At 35.1% G+C, this 24,769-nt stretch overlaps 1 pseudogene; it reads right to left on the minus strand.

Annotated features, from left to right (window-relative positions):
* Positions 1–17,849, minus strand: part of LOC149176086 (trans-cinnamate 4-monooxygenase pseudogene) — a 42,869-nt pseudogene extending 25,020 nt beyond the window's left edge.
* Between the last annotated feature and the right edge of the window lie 6,920 nt (positions 17,850–24,769).

A 24,769-nucleotide genomic window follows, 5' to 3' on the forward strand; every position in this document is an offset into this window, starting at 1 on the left:
GCGCTCCAAAGAACTGCAAATTTCTCCCAAACCGCCACGAATCTCTTCAAACCGTTTCTGGGTTATCTAACTGACCCAGCTGGCGAAAAAAACCCATGTTTTATTTTCTTCAAATTTGCCTCCGTTTGGGAAAATAATGCATTCAAAGTTAGACGTTTTTCTCTGTTCTGCTTTTTTTTTCTAAATTGTTGTGTTTGAATTTGCAGGTTCTTGAGCGTTTTGGAAAATTCTTACAGAAGCATTATGAGCAGTCACAGTTGTGATAGCCTATCACATGGAGATTTTCTTTGATTATATGCACTTGGTGATAGCATCTATCCGTCAGATTTATCTAAATCAACACACATGTTTAAGTAATTTTGATCTGCATTTTGAAATTCCACCATTGAGCTCAGCGGTAATGGAATAGACTTTGTATTACAGATTTGTTGAAATTGATACTGAAGATAAAGCATCAATTCACCATAGATTCATTTCATGGTTCCGATCCTTCACTTATCGTTGATACTCCAAATGCAATCACCTGTTACATTTTATTTCATTTGCAAAAAAAACTTTTATGCTCTTAGCCCTACGTGGTTTTCATGGAGTTTTTTTTTTTTTTTTAATTGTTTTGTTAATAAAATTATATGTTATATTTTCAAAAATTAAAAATATACATATACATTTCATTAAACAAAACAATGAATTTTTTTTATTTTTTTTTAAACAAATGTTCTTGCAGGCTTGTTTCAGGGCCAAGGCTTGAACATGGATGCATATTTTTCTACTGAGGCCACAGTGAAAGCTAGGATTCAAGATAGCCATAGATTATTTTTCTTCTTTTTTTTCTCTGAAATTGTAAATTTTTATAATAAGGATTAATGATTTTCAATTTCAGAGAGCAAAGGCTTCAAGAAAAACATGTTAAAATCAGGACTTTGACTGAGGTCTTAGGCTGGTTTTTCATTGTTCTGAGCTGGGTGACTAGGATAGGATCCATGTCGGGACAATTCTGGAGATGCCCATGTGGTCGGTTTTTTCATTGGACATTTGTAACCTGCTAAACCTTGAAACCGCTGCGAAATTCTCAATTAGCTGCGGAATCAGGGCACTTTCCGCAGCTAAGTTGCAAAACCTTATTAAAACAGGATACAGTGTTTTAAGGACCACTGTAGACCATAACCGGTAAATCTTGGACAACTAAACCTATCAAAGCAGTTGGGTTTCATTTTTTTATTTTTTATTTTTTATTTTTATTTTTAATTGAATCAATTGAAATGATGAAGTTTATTTTGTCTCCTTTTTTTTTCTTTTTTTTTTTTTACATAACAATCATTTTTTTTATCCTCCAGATCACACAAAGTGCAGAAGGAGAGCATACTCAAGAATTATTAATTAATTTTTTTTTTTACTTAACAATCCTTTTTCTGATCCTCCAGATCACACGAAGTGCAGGAGGAGAGGATACTCAAGAATTATTAAAAAAAAAATTCAGATGTAAGAAACAAGGTCTCTTAATTACACTTCCCCGGCAACGACGCCAAAATGTCTAGTCAATTTAACGTCTTAAATTGCTCTACATAAATTATCAATCCGGGTATCGTAAACTGATGAAGTGTGGTGCACCATATGTGCTTAGTTAACCTTTTTCTTACTTCGTTGTTTTATAGTTTATGTTGTTTTGGGGGTTTTGTTCTTGTTGGTTTCCTAAAGTGTCTAATGCAAATGGAAATACTATTCTAAGGTCTTAAGAACACTTTTAAAGGACAAGTATGGATAGAGATTTCAAGACAAGGTATATGTTCCTAATGGTAACTTCCAAAACTTAGCACTTCATAAGATATTAAAACATGTTATTGATGGAATTAGTACTTAAACAAAAGTGTAAATATGTAGCTACTTCAATCAAAATAGAATGCAACAACCAAACAATGAGCTAGTGACTATGAAACCCAGTATCATTGTTGTTGTATAAAAAAAAAACTGAACTTAAAGCAATTCAAAAACTGTAAGCAAAGTAAACTAAATCATATTACATCAACCCATATTCTGACCCCTCACCTTTCGACTCGCTCTGGCTATAGGAGGCAATCATAAATAAATTGAGTAATCTGATATCTAAATTGCATAAAATGAAACTAAGATCAAACTACGCATTCATAATTCAACCCCTCACCATTCGACTCGCTCTGGCTATAGGAGGTAACCGAAAATGACATGAGTAATCTAATCACTAACTTGCAGAAAAGTAAACTAAATCGTATTACATCAAATAATATTATGATTCCTCACTATTTGAGTCGCTTAGCTATAGGAAGGTAATCATAAACAAATGGAGTAATATGATATCTAAATTGCATGAAATGAAATTGCATAAAATGAAACTAAATCATACTACATAAAATAATATTCTGATTCCTCGCTATTTGAGTCACTTGGCTATAGGAAGGTAATCATAAACAAATGGAGTAATATGATATCTAAATTTGCATGAATGTAAATGAGCAAAACAAAACTGAAAGAAATAACAATGTTGGAATTAGAACTCAGAAAATAAATCAGCATAAGGACAAGATGATTCCATCATGTCATTAGTCATTAAAAAGCTATGTGCATTACTAATCTACAATCAATTGGTTGAAAACACTTGCATGAATTAAAATTGCATGAATGAAAAATCTAATCTATCAAACTTGAAAGCAATCAAATGACATAATGAAATCAAAGCAAAATTTACAAAATGAAATTACTCTACCTTACATTCTAATATGCTCCATGACATCTACTTCACATCTCCTTCCATGTTAAGAACATCAAAGCTTTATTCAAATTCTTCAAAATTACAAAGTACAACAAAGTTCTCCAAAGCTTTCAAAAGCCATCAAGGAAGAACTACAAACTCCAAGCTAAAGAACTCACAAGCTAAAAGACTAACAAGCTAACAAATGAAGAGAGAGATCTCCTATTTATACAAAACGATGAGAAGCCATCTCATTAATGAGAGTCCATGAATCTCTCCCTCTACCTCTAGAGTCCTAATCAGAATAGGAACTGATAAGACACATGTCTTCTTAGAGTTACAATACAATTAGGAGATGTGACACATATCCTCATGATCCCATGATTCTTTCCACTCAAATTCGAATTTGGCCTTAGAGTGTCACATAAAGGTCTTCTAGAAGCCTCCTGTCAACCTACACATGTCAACAATCTCAACCCATTTGTTAGGTATAAGCATATGCACATTATTTTCTAATTTTTAACCACAAATTCACTTAAAAGGCTTAGAATTACTAAAGTTTGGAAAAACATAAATGTGACCCAATGATAATGAAAGTGGGATGAATGTCGTGACATAGTAGTGAAATGGAGGTGAAATGGAGGTGATATAATGGACATAATAGTGAAAGTGTAATGGAAATGAATGACATTTTCAAGACTCAACAACAGTCACAATGGGTGTAGGCTTGTCCTCAATTTTTAACAAATGCAGTGGAATTATTTCAAGCCTTTTGTTTCTGAACTCTTGAAAGGTTTCAAAATTGTCAGGACTCAGATTTTCCCTTGCCCACTTGAACGCTTGTTTGAAGGATTCAGTTGACTGTTAAAGGTCTTCATAATTATTAGCCTCATTATTATAAGGCTTGATCTTTACCGTAGTAGTAATGTTATGTGATATTTTGTATGGATTGAATTGCCTTTTCGGCAGCCAAAAACCCTGATGTATGTAAAGAATTCTTCAAAAAAATACTTGCCCACTACTAGAGGGTCTGTAGCGGCTTCTTTGGAAAACCTAGGGAATTTCTTATTAAAAATTAATTGATGCAATGGATAAGTATTAGCATGCCATATTTTATAAAAATGAGGTATATAATGGGATTCCTAAATCTGTTTATGGCTTAGGTGGATAGGGTAGGAGTCCTGCAAGGTCCATTTCCAACCCATGATTGGAAATTTAGTGTATAAACAGATGGCATCCATGATGTAGGAACTGAAATAGAATGGAGGACGGTTTTCTGCAGAGGAGGATCTCTTCTGACGATACTCGATGATGACAGTGGCTAGGTTATCAGATAGGATAGTGACCCAATTCATAATGTGGGAATTGACACAGGCATCAACCAAAGGAATCCATTCCATGGAAAAATTAGCATTATTAGTTAATCCGTATAGCCTTCATAACATAGCAGCTGCATAGTTGTAGGGGTTAGCCAAAGAGGCTATAGGATACATACTCTTTTAATCAAATTTGAACTTTTTCTCCAATACCCTCTAACCCTGGATCATCTTGAAGGGTTCTTCATTTTTCTTTGCAAAATTGGCGAGGTATGAGCTGTCATATATGTCTTGAGGGTCAGGTATATGGTACATTTTCTTTAGGTCTTCAGCTTTGAATAACCCCATGAGTTCCATTCTCAAATTTCTGAATTTCTTGTCCTTAATAGTGAGGTTTTCCACCACCCACCTAACCATATCAGTATATGGGAGTATTTTCGCTCTTGCTCCTATTCTATGAAGGAAAGAACATGCAACATCTTTGAATTGGACTCCCGAAGGTTTTATTGAGTCGGTTGTTTCCTTTATGATAGTAACTTTGGGACGCTCATCCTCAAGCCTATTGTATATGACCTCCCATGTTGTTGCTCCCCCATCAGCATTGCAGACCGTATCAGAGAATATAGAAGACATTTATGATAGCTTAGACTTCGTAATGCTCTGCTTTTTCTTTTTTTACATAACCTTCCGCAATGACATGTCTTTTGAAGCTTGCCTGAAATGGAAGAGATATATCAGCGCAAATGATATAGGGCAATTAAGGTTGAAAGCTCTCTGAAGTGACTTTGAATCATGGGAGTTTTTCAAATGAGATATTCAGCATTAACTAGCCATAACTTGAAACATCATTACTTCTCCTCGGGATGCTAAACATTAATTACCCTGTCAAACCATTCATTAACACAATTACTTCCCACGCTTGGTGCTTTATTTGTGCATCACAACTTTTAAACGATGTAATATAGCATTTTCTGTTTATAATGCGAAATGCGATTGCAAATATCACATTTCATAAATCACTAAAGGATGACACAATGGCATGGCTTATTTATTTGTGATTTCTACGAAGTGCAATTGCGAATATCGCAATATCGCATTTCTCAAATCGTTAAAGGATGACACAATGGCATGGCTTATTTATTTGTGATTTCTGCGAAGTACGATTGCAAATTCTCAGGGCGTTCTGATCGAAATATCACAACAGGAGGTTTGATCGCATATCGCAATTCGGGATTTACTTAAAGGTGTTTACATGAAAAAATGTGAAATGTGATTTGCGATAAGGATCCTAAACTTGGGTTGTTTTCTAAGAGTTTTCAAGGCAATTTCTTAGAGTTAGGATTTATTTTTCAAAGACAAAAAATTTAAAAGTGTCCCTATTTATATGTCTAATATTAGCTATTACTATATATAAATGGAGAGGGGTTGTTACATAGTACAACAATTGGCGATTCACTTGGGAGAACCAATTATCTCTGATGCTTTTTCTGAAATTTCTAGAACTTTCAAAATTAGAAGAGTTATAGGAATAATAATTACATGAGTTATAAACTAAACAACATTTCTCTGAAATCATAATCACTTACGCAAGTTGTTATTCAAATACTTTGATCTTGTAGCGATAAAAATATAAAATGTTTGCATGAGTCAATATTAAGATTTAAAGAGATATAGCAGGTGTTTTCCATGGATTAGTTTTTATTGTTTACTTAGATAGAGCCTCTGCTGTCAGCAACCGTTTATAGCCTTGATAGGGTTAGATTTTAACCAACAGTGGTTCGTTGTCCCATATGAAGCAATTTTCAAAATTCAAAATGATATTCACTTGCTTTCAATCTCATTTGGATCTTGTCCTTTTATCTTTTTTATATAATCTTTCTTTTTAAGTTCCTTAAAATACATTGTCTAGGCTTGGTAACCTAATAATGACAATGACATTCACTGGTTGTAACTAAATTGAACAAATTGGCTCTTGATGAGACCCCTTGTCCTTTGATTTATTATATCATTGGCTATTACCCTATTTTGGTATGCAGTTTTGGTAATACTAGTTTAATTATTCCCCTATGATCATGGTAAACAAGCCCGTAATTAGACTTATTATATTCTAAGTTTTGCATATTTTAGAGTTACACTTTGAAAAAGGAAAATTTTATCATATGGGGTTAATAATTGGCCCTTTTAAGAGTTTTGGATGATAATGATAGAGTTTTGAGATACTTATCTGTAGAAAGTCCTTACTAGGTTAAAGACTCTTTTCTTGACTGATAACAAAACATCTATACTTTATAAAGATAAGAGCTTGTTCATAGAATAAATGTTTTATCAAGGTCAAGTATTTCCAAAGAAATCAGGTTTATTTTGATACACAAATATCCTAATTATTTCTTTATCTTTTCCTACTTATAGAAGCAAAAAATCAAAAAAATTATCAGAGATTTTATTTTGAAAAGCCAAAAGTAAATACTACTTAACATTTATTTTCCTAACAATCTTAAAGGCAATATGTTACAAAATAAGAAGAGTTATCTTCTAGGAAAAGTATTTTTTCAAAATTTTCCCATTAACGGGCAAGGAATCTATCCTACCTGACAAGTCATGTAAAATAAATGTTGATCGACCAATTTTCTCAATGATTTGGAAAGGGCCAAGCCATAGTCTTTGGAATTTGGTATGTTTACCTTTTCCTCGTGTGCTTTGTCCCATTTCAAAGCCAGATCACCTAATTCAAAAGTTTTATAACTGGAAGAGGTTGTATCAAAAGAGGCTTTGACTAATTGTTGATGATGGAAGTGGGTTGCTTTAGCCTTCTCTCTTTCTTCTTCAAGCTTAAGAATTTGGAATTGTCTTTCTTGAAGAGAAGAGGAAGGGTTTTCATTAATCAATTGCACTAGGGTGAGAGATTGGACTGTTATGTTTGTGGGGAGAAAAACTTATTTTCCATAAACTAAAGTAAAAGGAGAAGAACTGATGGAGGCTTTCTGTTTAATTTTGTCTATGCAAAGAGAAAATGTCAACGCTTTGTGCCAATTCCTATGATTTTGGTCTATAGCCCTCTTGATGATTCTGATAAGGTTTTTGTTTGTTGATTCTATTAATCCATTACCTTGTCGATAATAGTTAGTTGAATACTTTAATTTGAAACCTCACTTTAAAGAAAATTCTACCATTGTATTTCCAGAGAAATAAGATGCATTGTCAAACATTAAGGTTGTGGGTAAGCCAAACCTGCTAATTATGTACTGGTCAATGAAATCTGTAATATTTTATGTATTAGCTATCTTTAATGGGATAGCTTCTGCCCATTTTTTGAAATAATCAGTAGTTGTAAGGATGTATTTTTGTTGCTTGGAAGAGTTAGGAACAATCTCACCAATTATATTTAATCCCTGTTGTTCAAATGGTTGTTGGATATTAACTGGATGTAAAGGGAATGTTGGTTTCTTTTCTCTTCCAGCTACAGTTTGTCAAGTTTTGAATTTTCTTGCATATTCATGTGCATCATTGAATATTGTTGGCCAATAATAACCTGCATGCAGGATTTTGTGAGCTGTGGTGTTTCCTCCGAAATGACCTCCAGCTGGTCCATCATGTAATTCCTACATGACCTTTTCAACATTAGGTTTTTCCAGGAATCTTAATAATATAGAATCATAGTTTTTTCTAAACAATACATCATCAATTAATTCATATTAATTTGATTTTAAACTTAAAGCACACTTTGTTTTATAATTGATATGCATAGGAGCATATCCATTCTTTAAATAAAACTTCAAATCATTTTGCATTATTGAGGCTTACCTATGATATTTGCACTTCATTACCTTGGTCTTCTTTTGCTGATAAGTGGGAAGCTCCATTTAACATCCTGCAAAAACCTTGGCCCCTAACAATTTTAGTTGGTTAGATTTCTACTTCGTATTCTTGAAGCGCAATAAGCCAATTGGCTCTTTTCTCCACTACTTCTCTTTGAATCAATAATTGCCTTACTACAGGGTAAGGTACAACTTTCTTTGTATGTGTTTTGAGAAGAAAATGTCTGAAATGTTTCAATGTTTTAAAAACAGCAAAAGCTTGTTTCTCAACAGCTGAATAGTTTAACTCAACACCTTGCAAGTTGGAACTTAAAAAAGAGATGGGTGCCTCTATATTTTGGTCATTTAGTTGTGTTAAAATTGTTGCTTATGATGTATCAGATGAAAAAGTGTATAACACAAAAGGTTTGAGAAATTCAGGAGTTGTTAAAGAAGGAGCATTGATAATGGATTTTTTTATCAACTCAAATGACTTTCTTTCATCTTTACCCCATTTGAAAATTGTGTTATTTCTTATCATTGCTTAAAGGGGTAGGACAATTTGTGAAAAATATGGAACAAATCTTCTTACAAAATTAATTTGGCCTAAGAATGATTGCATGGTATTTTTATTATGTGGGAGTGTTGGGCATGGAATCCCCCCAAGGCATGTTTTGGGGCTCAAAGCCCAAGTTTTGACCAAATCTTATTGTAAAGCTCCACGAATTGCGGGCACGGGGTGCGAAAGTATGACAGAGTCATAGGGTTGTCCACCCTAGCTTTGTAATGTAATGTCGGTGGGATAGACCTACCCATGGTCTGTGGACCATGGGATTTTATAAATAGAGCGAGTCTCTAAGTGTAAAATAAGAGAGAAGGAGAGATAGGAAGAGAGTCTAAGGAACTAAAGTGTGTCTTTGGGTCATAGAGTAGGAGAAGGCTCGGCAACTGAGTGTGCAGAGGCCTAGTAGTCTGCAACTGAGTGCGCGGACCCCTGCAGCTGAGTGCGCAGGGCGAAGTCGAGTCTGTAACCAAGGAAGGAATTAATAAAGAGAATTTTTATCATAATCATGTGTATCTATTCTTGGATTAATGCATGTTTGATATAATTTTCAAGTACATTGTTTATTTACTGCGCGCACCTGTACGAATGGTTTATATTGTTAAGTATACTTAAAGCACTCAAGTAGGCAAAGATAAGTAACTAGAATTGTAATACCAATAAATGCTTGGGTAATAACGCAGAAGCACAGCATTCAGCCCCTAAGTAGGGCTGCGCAAAGGTAGTATATCAAGCTGCAAGGTATGGGAAAGTGTGTGAAGCGACTTTCGCGCAAGGTCAAACTATGGACCACTTGAACTCATCAGACATCTCCAAGGTGTGAAAACTTGGTTCTAGAACCCTTCCATACTACTTCGAGTGAGACCTTAGTCCACGCTCTGCGAACTATTGCCGAAAGGGCCAGTAGTACCGGGATTTGTTTGGCTAACTTAACTCTGAACTTGGGTCAGGCCCCTATAAGCCAACAGGGAGAGGAATATTTTCAATTTCTTGGACTCTATCAGGATCAATATAAATCGCTTTCTTGGACACTATAAATCCAAGGATTTTTCCTTCTGGTAAAGAAAAATATGATTTTTGGGATTTAAAGAAATTCCATATTTCTTGCATCTTTGAAAAGTGTGTTTTAGGTCATTTAAATGATTTTTTTTATCCTTAGAATAGATTGTAATGTGATCTAGGTAAATATCAATAGATTTATTAATCAGACCTTTGAAAGCAATATCCATAGCATGTTGAAATGTAGCACCTGCATTAATGAGTCTGAAAGGCATATTTTGATAAGCATATGTCCCCCACTTGGTCGTGAATGTTGTCTTCAATCTCTCATCTGGATGTACAAGAACTTGATTGTATCCTGAAAATCCATCTAGAAAATACATTAGTTCAGAACCTGCAACTGATTGCAATATTTGCTCCATGGTAGGCAAAGGAAAGTTATCCCTTTGACAAGCTCTATTCAAGTTTCTAAAATCAATACAAATCCTAATATCACTGTTCTTTTTCCTTACAGGGACCATATTTGATACCCACTTTGAGTATCTAACAGCAAAGATTATTTTTGCTTTCATAAGCTTGTTAAATTCATATTTGATTTGACTTTCAAGGTTTGGGTGAATTTTCCTAAGCTTCTGTTGAACTAGATTTTCATTAGAAGTCATTGGTATAGTATGTTTAACTACAAAGGTATCATAGGTCTTGAGATCTGCGTAATCCAAGGCAAAGAGACCTTTATATGTTTTTAACAACTTCATGAATGATATTCTTTCTTTAGATGGCAAACCAAGACCTAGGTTGACATTTTGAGGTTTTTCAGTTGAACCTAGGTTTACTACTTCAAATCTTAGAGTAGAACTCTGAGTTTTGGAGTTGGTAATTTTCTTAACTATGTCCTTTAAATCATAGAGATCTTCCATCTTAACTACAGACTTTGGGATCGGGTTTTGATCTTGTTTATGGTTGATTTGCAAGTCATGCTCATGTTCATCTATGATTTGTTCTTCATAAGATCCTTCTGATGTAAGGAAATTGATTATATCAGCATCATTATCAAAAATTCTCCAATTTGTTACATTATCAGGAATGGATGGCCTAAAAACTAATTCTATAGAAAATCTATCTGGACTAAACTCTTCTTAAGGTATAAGCTTGGATGCCACATTAGCAAGTAAACCAGCACTTGAGTTTTGCAATCTGGGAATAGAAGAGATGTTAAAAGCAGTGAAATGAGAAGTAATATTCTGGGCTATAGATTGATAATGTTTAAGGTGCCCAGACACACAATGAATTGTGTTTCTTACATGTTTAATGACTATTTTAGAATCTCCATATACTTGCAAATACTTGAAATTAAGGCCAATGGATTTATACAGCCCTTGAATCAATGCTTCATATTACGCAGTATTGTTAGTGCATTGAAATTCAAGTCTATAGGCTAACATCGTTTTCTCTCCTTGCGGGTTGATTAAAATATATCCAGTCCCTGCACCATCTTCAGATTTGGAACCATCAAAATAGAGAGTCCAAAAAAATGAATTATCTAAAATTTTATTGACTATATTTACACACTTGGAAGCATCTATTTGTGAAAAAAATTATATTTGAGACACTAAGGCATTATCTAGAAAAGAATATCTTTGGGCATTAAAATACCCCAAAAATGACTCAACTGAGTAATTTCCAATGATATTATGGGTGAGAGAAACAAGTTCATTTCTTCCCTCGAGATAAGTGGCTATGTTTTTCATGAACTTCTCTCAGTCTACTTTGATTTGGTTTGGTTTACCATTGTGTGGCAACCACATGTGAGACCAATCAGTTGTGAAGTATTCGTGCAACTTTTCAGACCAATCCCTACTTAGAATTAAACCATAAAATTCAGGGATATCAACCACTGGAATATTGATTATGTGTGGAACTTTTGGATTAGAGGAAAGCCTAATTGAAACTGATGATATTTCTCCAAGAACCTCTACTTTTGTCCTGTCCAATTGAACTATGTAACTATAGATTTTTTAGGCGTAATGTTCAATTTAGTACACACAGTCCTTAGCATAATATTTGAAGAGGCTCCTAAATCAACAAGGAAATTATGGACATTTCTATTGAAAATCTCATAAGTAAGGAGGAATGGAGGTGTATGAGAAATATACCTATCACCTATTAAAACTAAATCTGGGGATTTACTTTATTTGAAGATGAGGGAGGTATTTCCATATCGTAGGCAGCTTGAGTAACTACCACAGATGGTAGAGGGGATACAGGAACTGCTTTTAACTCTCTTAATAGAATTTTTTGTTGTTTTTTGAGTTTAGTCAGCTCATGTAATGAAATTTTTTCTCTGGTCTTTTTCATATCTTTGACTATGTTATATTCCACTGTATCTGATATTACTAATATTTTGGAAGAATTTGGGGGATCTAGTGGAATAGGTCCAGTTTGACTAGTCTTAGACTTCTTAGTTACAGTTTTCTCCTTTACAGGAGTAGTGGTTTTCTATCTCTGATTTTTTATAGACATATCAGGATAGTTTTTACTTCTTGTAGTTACTGGCATAGCTTGTGCTTCCTCTTTAGCTAGTATAATGAAATCCCACATTCCATTTAATTCAACTTCTTCTTCCATTTCGGCTTCCTCTTCAGTTGGTGAGTCTTCTTATGCTTCTTGATCTGATTTATCATTTGAAATAATATTCGATGGTTGCAATGCAAAAGAATGGTTTATTTTAAATGAGCGAAAAGGTTTCTTGGGAGTAGAAGACTCTGTGACCTGCTTCTTGATTTCGACCATTTCATTGAAATGGTTTTTAACACTTTCTTAAGGCCTTCAAGATCGAAAGGATCCTTTGAAGCTTTATTTTTCGAATCATCTTTGAATGTTACCTTTTTTAACTTATTTTTGTATGTCTGTGACAGGCTCTTTTCTAAAGCAATAATTCTTCTTTCCACAGACATAGATTCCTTCATGTTTTCTACAAAGGTAGCCTTATTGGCTCTATCTACAAAAATCGCGATATTAGAAGGAAGGGAGGATATGTACTGTTATCACTTAAGAAAAAATTCCTAAATTTTGAACATCAGTTTGATTCCAAAGGATTGGTGTTAGTCTTGGTCTAGTCTTTCCATGGTTTGACTTAGAGTCTAAGACCTAGAGGGGAGTCTTGTTGGTGTTGTTAAATAGGGTCAATACTTTGCTTTTGCCTATCACTGGTCCTACATCACACATAAATTTCCATGTGTCAAACTTGTGTCAAGGTTTTCATGCACTAAAAAATTGCCTAGGATTTTTCGTAGCGCGCTACGAAACCCCTGAAAAAGCCAGTTTCATCATAAAAGACTCAGTTTTCTGCTTTTACTAGTCAACTTCCGGAAGGGTTCCTAAGAAAATGAGAACTCAATTTTGAAAACTGAAAGAGTCTTTTCTTCCTAACATAATGAACTACAAAAAATTGCTTCAGTTTCTTCAAATTCGTTCTGATGTTGGAGAAATTTATGGTTAAACTTGCGCTACGAAACTGCTGAAAGTCAAGCTTTGTCTTATGGTTTTAACAGTCTTTTTCAAGCTCGGTTTCTGGTCATAGGAAAAGGTATTTTGGAATTTTGAAGGAGGTTTCTCTTCATCAACTATCCAGCTACAATAAAATATCTCAATTTCTTCATAAGTGTTATCAATTGGGAGATACTAAGCTTTCTTTGAAACCCTAATTTCAGAGAACAATTTTTTCCTATTTTACACGTGTTTTTCAAGGACAGATTCTGGACAGCTGGAGAAGTGTTTTAAAAAACCAAGAGAGGTTTTTTTTCTAGATAGAATGGACTACAAAAACCTCCTTTATGTTATGGATGAGAAGATAAAGGCTCTATTCCACGTGCCAATTTTCAAGGATCCTAAACCTAAAAACAGGGAAACATGTTCCCTAATTTCTAGGGTTTATCATCAGCAGTAAGGTGACAACGTGGGAGGCTTCATGAAATTCGACTTCATGAGGTTGTAGCTATCAAAGAATGCTTTCAATGTTTAGATAAGGTTGTTGTAATCATAACAAGGAGTTGTACTTCTAATTGTATTAGGACTCTAGGACTGCTAGTTAGCTGTCATTTTTATTTAATAGTTTGTTTTATGGTTAGAATAGGTGTCACTCATAGTAAATTCGAGTTCTCTTGATGAGGGATGAGGGAATACATATTGTAAATTCTATATATGAAGCAAGAGGTTGAATTAGCAAAAGGGTTGGAGACTTTTTGGCTCAGCTGCTGCTCTATGTGCAGATTGTGTATATTTTTAACCTAATGCAGAATTTCTACTTAGACAACTCAAGATTCATGAAGAGTTCTTGTATGTTCTTGTTTTGATGGCATCTTTCAATACTTACATTGCAGTGGTGTTTACTTATGATACTCAGAATTCATCAATGATGCTCTGACTTCCTTCATAGATAAACTAACTGTGTTTCACTGTTTTATATTTGCATTTCTACACTTGAATTCTATAATTCCTTGACTTCCATGCTAGGTAGAGTGTTTTGGCTTCACTACTTGGGATTCAAAGAGAGTTTTTAATTTCCTATTGTCTCATGGCTTTCCTCTTTCACTTACTTGTAGTGGTATGAATACATGTTACTTAGAACTCATCAATGATGCTCTAACTTCCTTCATGTATTTATAAACTGTGTTTCCTTGCATTGTATCTTTGTTTTGTTGATATATAAAAACTCTCTATGCCCTGACTTCATGTTAAGCTGATCTTGCTGTGGTACTCAAACATACTTTGACTCCATAGCCCAATGGTAGCCAGCCTTCTTCTTTCAACCTATAAACATATACAATCACAAACCATAGAGTTAGCCATCTATCTTATTCTTTAATCAAAATCATTGACCCTTTGAGAGAGTTGTCTCAAGCTGAGGAGGCTAAGCCTTAGATAAAAGATTGGTTTGAAATAGTTACATTGAGATAGTCCGATCAGCAGCCTATCGGGGTCCTATTTTTGTGATAACATATACCATTCTATTTGTACATCGACTACAGATTTTGAGGCAGCTGGGATTTTGTTTATTAGCTTGTTAAATCTAGAGTTGAATTCTTTGATCCTTTCATCTGAAGTTTCTTTTAAAATTAGAAATATCATTGATTAAGGATGCTATGGTCTTGACATCACCAAATTTTGCAAGAAATACCTCTCGAAAAGTGTCCTAGTCCCTTATTGAGCCTACTGAATGGGAAAAATTCTAGGATCCAGTGGATCCTTGGAAGGTATAAGGAAAGAGTCTGATTACAACATATTCATGTGAAACTCCATTGAGATTCATGGCTAGCAGAAATTTATGAAGATGTTCTTCAGTAGGAATACCATCATTAGGAATGTACTTAGGAAACCATTTTTATGGGTTTGTCGGGAGAGCATTTGGATTAGCAACCAGAACATCACCAAGATTAGTGCAAGGTTGAGTGGGTTGATTGGCCATAACTTGAGTCGGAGACTGGGAAGATAGGAAGGTTGGTCCAGAAGTAGGTATATATGGTGAAGAACTTACTAATGGGTTAGTACTACTAGTAGCAGTACTAGTTGGAGAAATGGATTGTTGAGAAGAAGTGGATTGAGTAGAAGTGAATGGATGGAAGGGTGATGTGATCTCGTTGGTATCTGATTCAGATCTTGATGTAATAACTTTCCTATGTCGTGGAGGGATGGGAAACTCAAAAGGAGTTATTCCAAGCCTTTCACTTTGCAATCTAGTTAATACACCAGTTTCTCGTAATAAGGAACTAACACTTTCTTCAGAAGCTTTGGGCCTCTCTGGTTTATCGGCATAAATGGATATATGTTCCAATTTATGTATCGATAGGTGAACTTCAGGAGACTCGGGAGTGTAATATGGAGAAGGTGGTTTTCTTCCTACTTCAGAAGATGAGGGAGATGTTTCTAGAACTTCAGATTTCTAATCTAGAGATTTTGAGCGAGATCTATAAGGTGTAGAAGCTATGGAGGGGTTTTGACTCTTATGAATGTTTTTCGATTGATATTTAGGTTTATATGCCATTCATAGTCAGATGGCCCTCCTTCTTGTGCCAAAATGTTGAAGCCTCAGATTTCTACTACTCTAACATGGGGGATAACCACCCGGTCCAAACCTTAAGACAGCTCCTTTTCCATTTAAAGTGGTGGCTCGGACTGGAGATGATGGGACCAGTTTCCTAGTGTGGGTTTTAAAATGAGAGTGTGTGGTTTTCAAGCGACTACAAATAGGATAATGATAACTAAATGACCTATTCTATCATCAAATCTCTAGCTAACTTAATCTAATATAAACCCGGGTATTTCAGTGTGATATGCGATCTAAAAAGATATATGTTTGACATGTGATAATAAAGATCAATCACGCATAAAACAGAGGTGATAACATATAAAGATAATTTCTTTGACTAAATAGTTAGTAAAATAAATGTATAAACTATATCTCATATATATGATGATTTATATATGAAAATAAACAATTCCAGTTAGGCATCATACAGTAGTGCAATTAACGCTTAATAGAAAAAACATATCTCATATACAATTCATGAAAATAAAGTGTTATCACTAATTGAACATAAACAGAACTAATCATACAAGATAGCAGTACCATATATGTGAAGTTCTACTCATTTGACTAATGACATAGATCGACTTCTTTCTCCAGATAAAATTATCTTCCAAGTATAAAATAGACCATCAACGAAGGAAAGTAGACCGATATTTAAAAGAAATGATCATGTTCCATAATTTCACCAAAGCCTTCACAAACTTACAAAAGTGCATTCTTTGCAAATGTTTTTGATAAAATTCTATCCTTCTCTAAATGCATGAGAAGGGTATAAATAATATTCTAACTAATATTCAAAAATAGATTATACAAAAATTTAAGGAGGTTTGAAACAACCTTCCTCCTAACTAGTTAACTAACTCCAAATATAAAAGTGACTTGATGAGAAGAGGCTATGATAATGATTTTATGTCTACCAGCTTGTCTTTTAAATCAAATATATCAGCCATCGGCTTGACTTGAGGAGGTGCCCCAAACTATGTTCTAACCTGTCCTGTGAAAATAACATCTATGAGAGGTGGAAGCACCAGCTGAGTTGAATGGAGTGAGAAGTTAAGGGACATTATTTGGCTATGTGGCTTGACAAGGTATTGCCAATACGCCTCCAAATCAGTCTTTTCTATCTTTGTGATTGCTTCCCTTTGGATTTCCACACTTTCCTTCCATATTTTATGCAAGTCATTTAAATCGAGTAGTTCTTTCGGGTTGCCTTACTTCACTAGGTTGGTGGCATACAAAGTGTGGTTTACCACCTTTACTATGTTCTTCGACACCTTGACTTCTCTTGCCATTGCTAATTTTACTTGTTTGATCTTTGCATCCCAATCCGTGAATAGAATGTCCTTATGTGTCTCCTCGATCTCAGGCAGATTAGCTATTCTTCCCTCTTATGTTTCTTGCCACTCGATGAATTCTGAGATTCTTGTGTTTAGATCAGTGAATTCAGTTCTTTAGTCAATCACCTTATCCATTAGTTCGTCATTGGTGATCAGATAAGGAGCGCTATGTGACATCTTTTGGAAAAATTGTTCTTGTTGTTTTAATAGGAGAGAATTTAGCTCTAGCACTTATTTGTTGAATTCCTTGACAATAGGAACATCCTTATATTTTCCATGGCTTGCTGCAAGTCTTAGTGTTGCATGTTTTTGGCCAATATGTCTGCTTCATGGCTTATCTTCAGCACCTCCATGTTCTGTTGCAATTGGGCTAGCTACTCAATGGCCTGCCTGTTCACACTTACCTTCTCTATTTTGAATTGTTTCTTGAGCTATGCAATATTCTCTTCCTTTTCCTTCAACAAAATAGATATCTCGGTAGCCTTTTCCATGATGGCAGTTTCATATGCCCCTGAAAACTGTGACAGTATGGTCAAGTTTTTGGCTGGATTGGAAGGAATATCCTTCCAAACTATGTCCATCGGTTCATTCCCAGGTGGAATTTTGGGTGTCTCTACCGTCCTTATTTTCCCCTATCTTCTTACTGCAACCTTGTGCAACGGGTTGTAAAACACATCTAGAGGAGGGATTTCAGTCACCTTTAAGACAAGTTTCGATGTGGGAAAAGCGGGAATGGTTTCAGTCTGCTGAGACATTATCTCTTGCTCATCTATTGTTTCAGACTCTATCTTTTTTTGAATATGCAGAGGAGTTTGATACTTCATGGTTTCCTAGGTATCTAGCATCTTGGGAGTGTTTTGTAGTATTTTATTGAATTGATCCCACTCCTATTCCAAACTGCTACTTTTGATCTCAGAACCGATATCTCTAGTTGTGCTTCTCTTACCCTGTATTTCAGTTGACTTTCGACTGTATTTGGCTGTATTCTCAGTATCTTGGGCCCTCCCTGTATCTAGTGTTTTCCCTGTATCCATTTGAGACTTTATGTGAGAATTAGGTCCTTCACTATTGACAATAACACTAGGTGTAAGCTTGTCCTTGATTTTTAACAAATGTAGTGGAATTATTGCAAGCATTTTGTTTCTGAACTCCTAAAAGCTTTCGAAATCTTCAGGACTCAGATTTTCCCTTGCCCACTCGAACGCTTGTTTGAAGGATTCAACTGACTGTAAAAGGTGTTCAGAATTATTAGCCTCACGATTATAAGGCTTGATATTTGCTGTAGTAGTAATGTTATGTGCTATTTTGTTTGGATCGAATTTCCTTTTTGGCAAAGTATGGAGCCTGAGGCTTTCTAGGCTTACTGACTCTTTCATTGCATGGTTAAAATTTGCTAATGAAAAGGAACCACATCGAATAGGAAAAGATGGCCATAATGACTTCTTGCTTTCTTTTAGGACTTTGGTCAAGCCTTTTCCCACAGTCTGGTGGGCTATTTCTCTTGCTAATAATTTATCAAAGACACAAAAGGAGGACATGCAAGTCCATTGTACTGCCAAAAACCCTAATGTATGTCAAACATTCTTCAACAAAATACTTGCCCACTACTAGAAGGTCTATAGCAACTTCTTTGGAAAACCTAGGGGCTTTCTTATTAAAATTTAATTGATGCAATGGAAAAATAATGGCATGCCATATTTTATAAAAATGAGGTATGTAATGGGATTCCCAAATATGTTTATGGTTGAGGTGGATAAGGTAGGGGTCCCGTAAGGTCCATTTCCAACCCATGATTGGAAATTTACTGTAGAAACAGATGGCATCCATGATGTAGACACTGAAATAGAATGGAGGAAGGTTTTTTTGCAGAGGAGGATCTCTTCTGAGATACTCGGTGATGTGGCTAGGTTATCAGATAGGATAGTGGCCCAACACATAATGTGGGAATTGACACAGGCATCAATAAAAGGAATCCATTCTATGGAAAAATTAGCATTATTAGGTAATCTATATAACTTGCATAACATAGGAGATCCATAGTTGTAGGGGTTAGCCAAAGAGGCTATAGGATACATACCTATTTTATCAAATTTGAACTTGTTCTCCAGTGCCCTCTAGCCATAGATCATCTTGAAAGGTTCTTCATTTTTCTTTGCAAAGTTGGTGAGGTATGAGCTGTCATACATGTCTTGAGGGTCAAGTATATGGTACATTTGCTTCTGGTCTTTAGCTTTGAATGACCCCATGACTTCCATTCTCAAGTTTCTGAATTGCCTGTCTTCAATAGTGAGGTTTTCCACCAGCCACCTAACCATATTAGTATATGGGATTACTTTTGCTCTTGCTCCTATTCTGTGAAGGAAAGAACAGGCAAAATCTTTGAATTGGACTCCCGAAGGTTTTATTGTGTCAGTTGTTGCCTTTACGACAATAACTTTGGGAATCTCATCCTCAAACTTGGTGTATACGACCTCCCATGTTGTTTCTCCCCCATCGGCGCTACAGATCGTATCAGAGAATATAGGAGACATTTCTGATAGCTCGAACTCCGTCATGCTCTGCTTTTTCTGTTTTTGCATCACCTTCCACAATGACATGTATTTTGAAGCTTGCCTGAAATGGAATAGGTATATCAGTGCAGACGATATAGGGTCATTAAGGCTGAAAGCTCTCTGAAATGACTTTGAATCATGGGAGGATTTCAAATGAGATATTCAGTGTTAACTAGCCATAACTTGAAACATCGTTACTTCTTCTCGAGTTGCTAAACATTAATTACCCTGTCAAACTGTTCATTAACACAATTACTTCCCATGCTTGATGCTTTATTCACACATCGCAAATTTTAAATGATGTAATATAGCGTTGCCTATTTATAATGCAAAATGTGATTACGAATATCGCAATATCGCATTTCGTAAATCATTAAAGGATGACACAATGGCATGGCTTATTTATTTTCGATTTCTGCAAAGTGCGATTACAAATATCGCAATATCGCATTTCGCAAATCGTTAAAGGATGACACAATGGCATGGCTTATTTATTTGCAATTTCTGCGAAGTGCGATTGTGAATTCTCAAGGCGTTTTGATCGTAATATCGCAGTGGGAGGTTTGATCGCATATCGCAGTTCAGGATTTACTTAAAGGTGTTTACATGAAAAAATGTGAAATGTGATTTGCGATAAGGATCCTTGGGTTGTCTTCTAAGAGTTTTCAAGGCAGTTTCTTAGAGTTAGGATTTATTTTTAAAAGACTAAAAATTTAAAAGGGTCCCCATTTATATGTCTAATATTAGCTATTACTATATATAAATGGGGGGGTTGTTACATAGTACAACACAAGTCCATTCCAAATGAAATGAGTAAGAGTTGGATCAAGTTCAACATGATTAAGATGCTGCTTCATCAGTCTTTCAATCTTAATTTTTTCAATAAATATTATGAAACTATCTAGTGCTCCATTTGCATGCTTCCTCATCTTTAATAAAATAAACAAATATATGTATAAGTTATAAAATAAAAATAGTATACAGATGAATAAAAATGAATGTATAAATCAACATACCTTTTCAAATGCAAGATAAAAATATTTTTGTGTTGATGTGGAACTTGAATCTAGATAGTTGCATACAACATCCTCCCAACTATATTCATTCAACAATTTAACCATTTGTTCTTTTATTTTCATGATAACTTTGTGACTGAATAGATAAAGTAAAAAAAGTGAATATAATGATATGTATAAAAAATACTACCAAGTACATTATGTTATATTAAAAAGAAAATTATAATCTCGAAATAAGTAAAAATAATTCAACAAACTTACTTTTGAAATTCTTTAGGCGTTTCCTCATATGATAATTCCCCTGACCTCACACAACATAATATTGCTTTGACAATTTTTTCATCCTTCACTCCTTGCATTGCTCTCCAACGTGTGATAGTCACATCATCCGGAAACTGCTTCATTTCAGGACCTGATTTACTATTGCTACATATCAATGGTTTTGATTTTTTGACCTTCTAGTTTTTAATTCCAATGTTCTCCCACATGCTAAAAATATCATTAATTAATTCCCATATATATCCAGCTCTAAATGCTAACTGGAAAATGTTATCAATACCTCTGAATATTTGAGTATTTACTATGCCTCCTTTTAAATTGATTTTCTCCTCAATTTGATAGCCTATATCCATACAACATTCCTTTCGGAAATCTACAGTAATATTTATCTTATCCCCACCACATTTTTCTTCAAATTCACTATGAATAAATCTAACCCTTTGGATGAAATTCATAGACATCCTATATTCATTATCTAAATTATGATCCCATGCCAATAACTTTTCTTTTGTATCTGATAAACCAGCATAAATGATACATTTCATTGTTTCAAAACATGGGTTATTGGGATATTCATCCATCAATTGCCTTTGAACTTATACATAATGGTTCCCCCCAATCACATAATAATTGTACTCAAAACAATTTGACTTATAAAATGCTTCTTTATAGGGAACTTGAACTGGATCAATAAGAAACACATAATTAACCACATGAGCATATGGATTGTACCTCATCAATGTCTTCAAGTTGTGAACATTCCGATGGTGCGGCTTTCTGATTTGATATTTACATTGTCCTTCACTTTCCTTATAGATTTGTCTCACATTAAGATGAAATGTACGACTACTCTCAATCAAGTTTCTCTTTGTCAAGTCGAATGGCATTTTGTTTTGTTTTAATAATGTCGTCCTCTAAATCAACTCCTGGTGTAATGATTTCCCTTCTTTCTTTTGAAGTTTCACTAGGATCTTCACTGTTGGTAATGACTACTTGAGAATGTTCAACTTTACTTTTCTTCCTCCTAACATTCTCATCATTAACTAGAATAGAGACATTCCTGGGCATTGTTACTTTTTGTCTTTTGTGGCTCTTCTCCTTTCTAACATCACTTCTAATGTCATCCTCAGTAACGACAACTTATTCTTCAGTGTGAGTTTCAACTTCCTCATCTTCAAAAGTAACATGTCTACCTTTGCTAGATTTATCTACTAGAGGCATTTTTTTTTATCCCTTGGATGTAGTTTTGTAGCATCATGAATTACTACTTTTTTCTTGTTTTCCATATCTTCTTCTGATCCTGAGTAGAAACTGTTAACAGCATTCATAAGATATTTCTCTATGAAATGAATGCCTCCCAACATAATTGAAAGACTTTCAACAAATTTCTATAAAAAAAAATATAATATGTCAATGAAAACTAAGTTATAAAAATATAATGAGACAGTTACAATAACACAAAACACAAATATAAATAATAATACTTACGATATCTTTTGCAATATCATTTACGATTTGTTTAGACAACTTTGTAGATACCTCTCTCGTGTCATACAATGAATATGTTAACTAATATTTAATCTTATCATGTGACTTGGGCGGTTTTGTAAGTATATAAAGAACTTCAGCGTCTGAAACCAAACACATGTCTATGACCTTTCCGAGCACCTCATAAATTCCACTATCGTTAGGGATATCAACATATAGATATATTTGCACACCTTCGCCTTCTCTTTCTTTCACATACCATACATTTTCTGGAAGTCCCACTTCTTTTGATTTCTTCCAGTATGAAATCATCTTCTTATCATTTGAGGAACTTGATATATTTGTAGCTATTAGCTCAGGTTTGGTTCATTCAACAGTGATTTTTGAGGATCCACCTTTAATTTTAGCAATCTTTGGTCCAGAAACATTCACAGAAATATTCTTTGATGCCATTTTCCAGCAAAAAAATACACATATATAAATCATTAACTTACAAAAAAAAAAAAAACTTAAATTAACAAACAAAACGATAAATGATAAATAATTTTGTAAAACACAACCATCTAAAAAAAATAAAAATAAAAATAAATAATTAAAAATGCATCCCCCTGCCACCCCACCTCGGCGGCCCCAACCATGCATCCCCCTCCCAAGCGCCCCCGCCCCTACCCCATGGGCCCGTTGGGCCATCGAGGAGCACGATCAGGCCCACCATGCCCACTTCGAACGTAGGGGGTAAATCTGTCTCATCTAAATTTTTAATTTCTAAAAACAAAATATTTAAACCTATTGAATTTTAAAACTTTTACACAGCAAAAGAGAAATTAACCTTTCAAATGTGATAATCTTTCATTGAATATGTTGTTGATAGTAATGTAGCTGCTCCACAAATTCACTCCAGGACTTTTAACAAATCTTGAAAAAACTTGATGTGATGTGAAGAATAGTGATAATGAAATTTAGATTATAGCGGAAATTACAGAATTGTTTTACTGCGTGGTTAATGTGGAACTAATTTGTTTTTATAAAAAACTTTAACATGTAAATTTTGTTATGGGGATATAGGGAACTATGATATCAACATTACGGAATTGTTTTACCGTAGGTGAATGCAAGATTTATTTGTTTTTATGATCCAGGTGGATGTTGGTGGCCACCCACCTATCCCATTTGGACCCCCACAACTGTCTCTTTCAGTTTCTATGTTTCCTTAATTATAGTGCAGTTTACTATTTCTAGCAGTTTTTCGGGTCCTAAACTTTCGGAGCCGTTTTGAGGCCCTAAATGACGTTTTTTGGGAAATCCACGCCAGCGATTTTTCTGTCTAAAAATTGTCTTTTCCGTCGTAGTCCTCGGAGAGATCTTTCCAATGGGCTATCATGCGCATCAAACAGAGATAATACGACAAATTCGCGACCCCGGGAAGTACCAACTTACCCAAAAACGGGGCCCACAATTTGGCGTTTCATCTTCTAGGGTTAGGTTTTGGAACGTGAAGGATTTTCCATTATTTCTCAACAATAAATAGGCCTTCAAGCCTCATTGTAACACAGTTTTTGGAGAATAGTTCAGAGGCATGTAGCCGACACATCTCTTCTTAGAGATAAGCTACCATCGCCCTAGCTAGGTTATTTCCATTTCTATTTGTAAGCATATTTCAGTATTTTACAGTAATGAAATGAAGCATTATTTCCGCTGCATATTTTCTTTACGGTTATCTCTGTATTTTATTGCGTTCCTGTTTAAATCTGGATCAGTGGTATCAGAGCGGTATGCTTTTTCTCTATTTTTCTTTGCATGTCCCCAACGAGGTCGGGATATAAGGAGTTAGGTCTGGAACTGGTCGAACATTTGCAAGACCAGCCTCGCAAATCTCGACGACCTCCCATGGCGGATGAGAAGAAAAACGAGGGGGAAGGAGATCCTATCAAAATCTTGCTCGAAGAAGCCCTCGAGCGACAAAGGAACGCGATGATGGATAGCTTTGCCCAAATCCTTCAGCGGCTACCTAGAGGCAACGCATCGGCTTCCAACAGCTACTCTGGAAATGCCACACCGTTTAAGGTACAAGTTAATTTTGAAATCCCCATCTTCGAGGGTCAAATAGACGCAGATTCCATAGATAAATGGTTAAATCTGCTCGATGGGTATTTTTCTGTTCATGAATTTTCAAGTCGGGAAAAGATTGTTTTCGCTCTTCTCAAAGCAGGCCCCCACGTCAAGGACTGGTGGGAAACCTACTGCGAACAGAAGGATGAAAGTACAGGCTCACTGTTTTCAGTCGCACCCACTTGGAATGACTTCCGCGATGCCATCAAGGAGTAGTACTACCCTGTCAAAAGATATGAGGAGAAATACATCAAATGGACCACACTGCAGCAGGGATGAGACCAAGATGTGTCGGAGTTCACAAACATTTTTCATACCCTTCACACACAATTGGGTATCAAAGATTCTGAGTTGCATCTGGTACTCAAATACCGTGGCTGCCTACACAGATACATCCAGGAAGAGATGGAGTTCTTGAACATCTCCTCACTTGGCACAGCATACCGATACGCTGTCAAAATCGAGCAAAAGTTCAAACAGAAGAAGCGAGACTTTGGATATGCAAATCCA

The sequence above is a fragment of the Pinus tabuliformis genome, chromosome 4_1 (genome assembly GCF_031772625.1).
Source record: "Pinus tabuliformis cultivar Carrire ecotype Pingquan chromosome 4_1, CPIR1, whole genome shotgun sequence".
NCBI lineage: Eukaryota > Viridiplantae > Streptophyta > Pinopsida > Pinales > Pinaceae > Pinus > Pinus tabuliformis.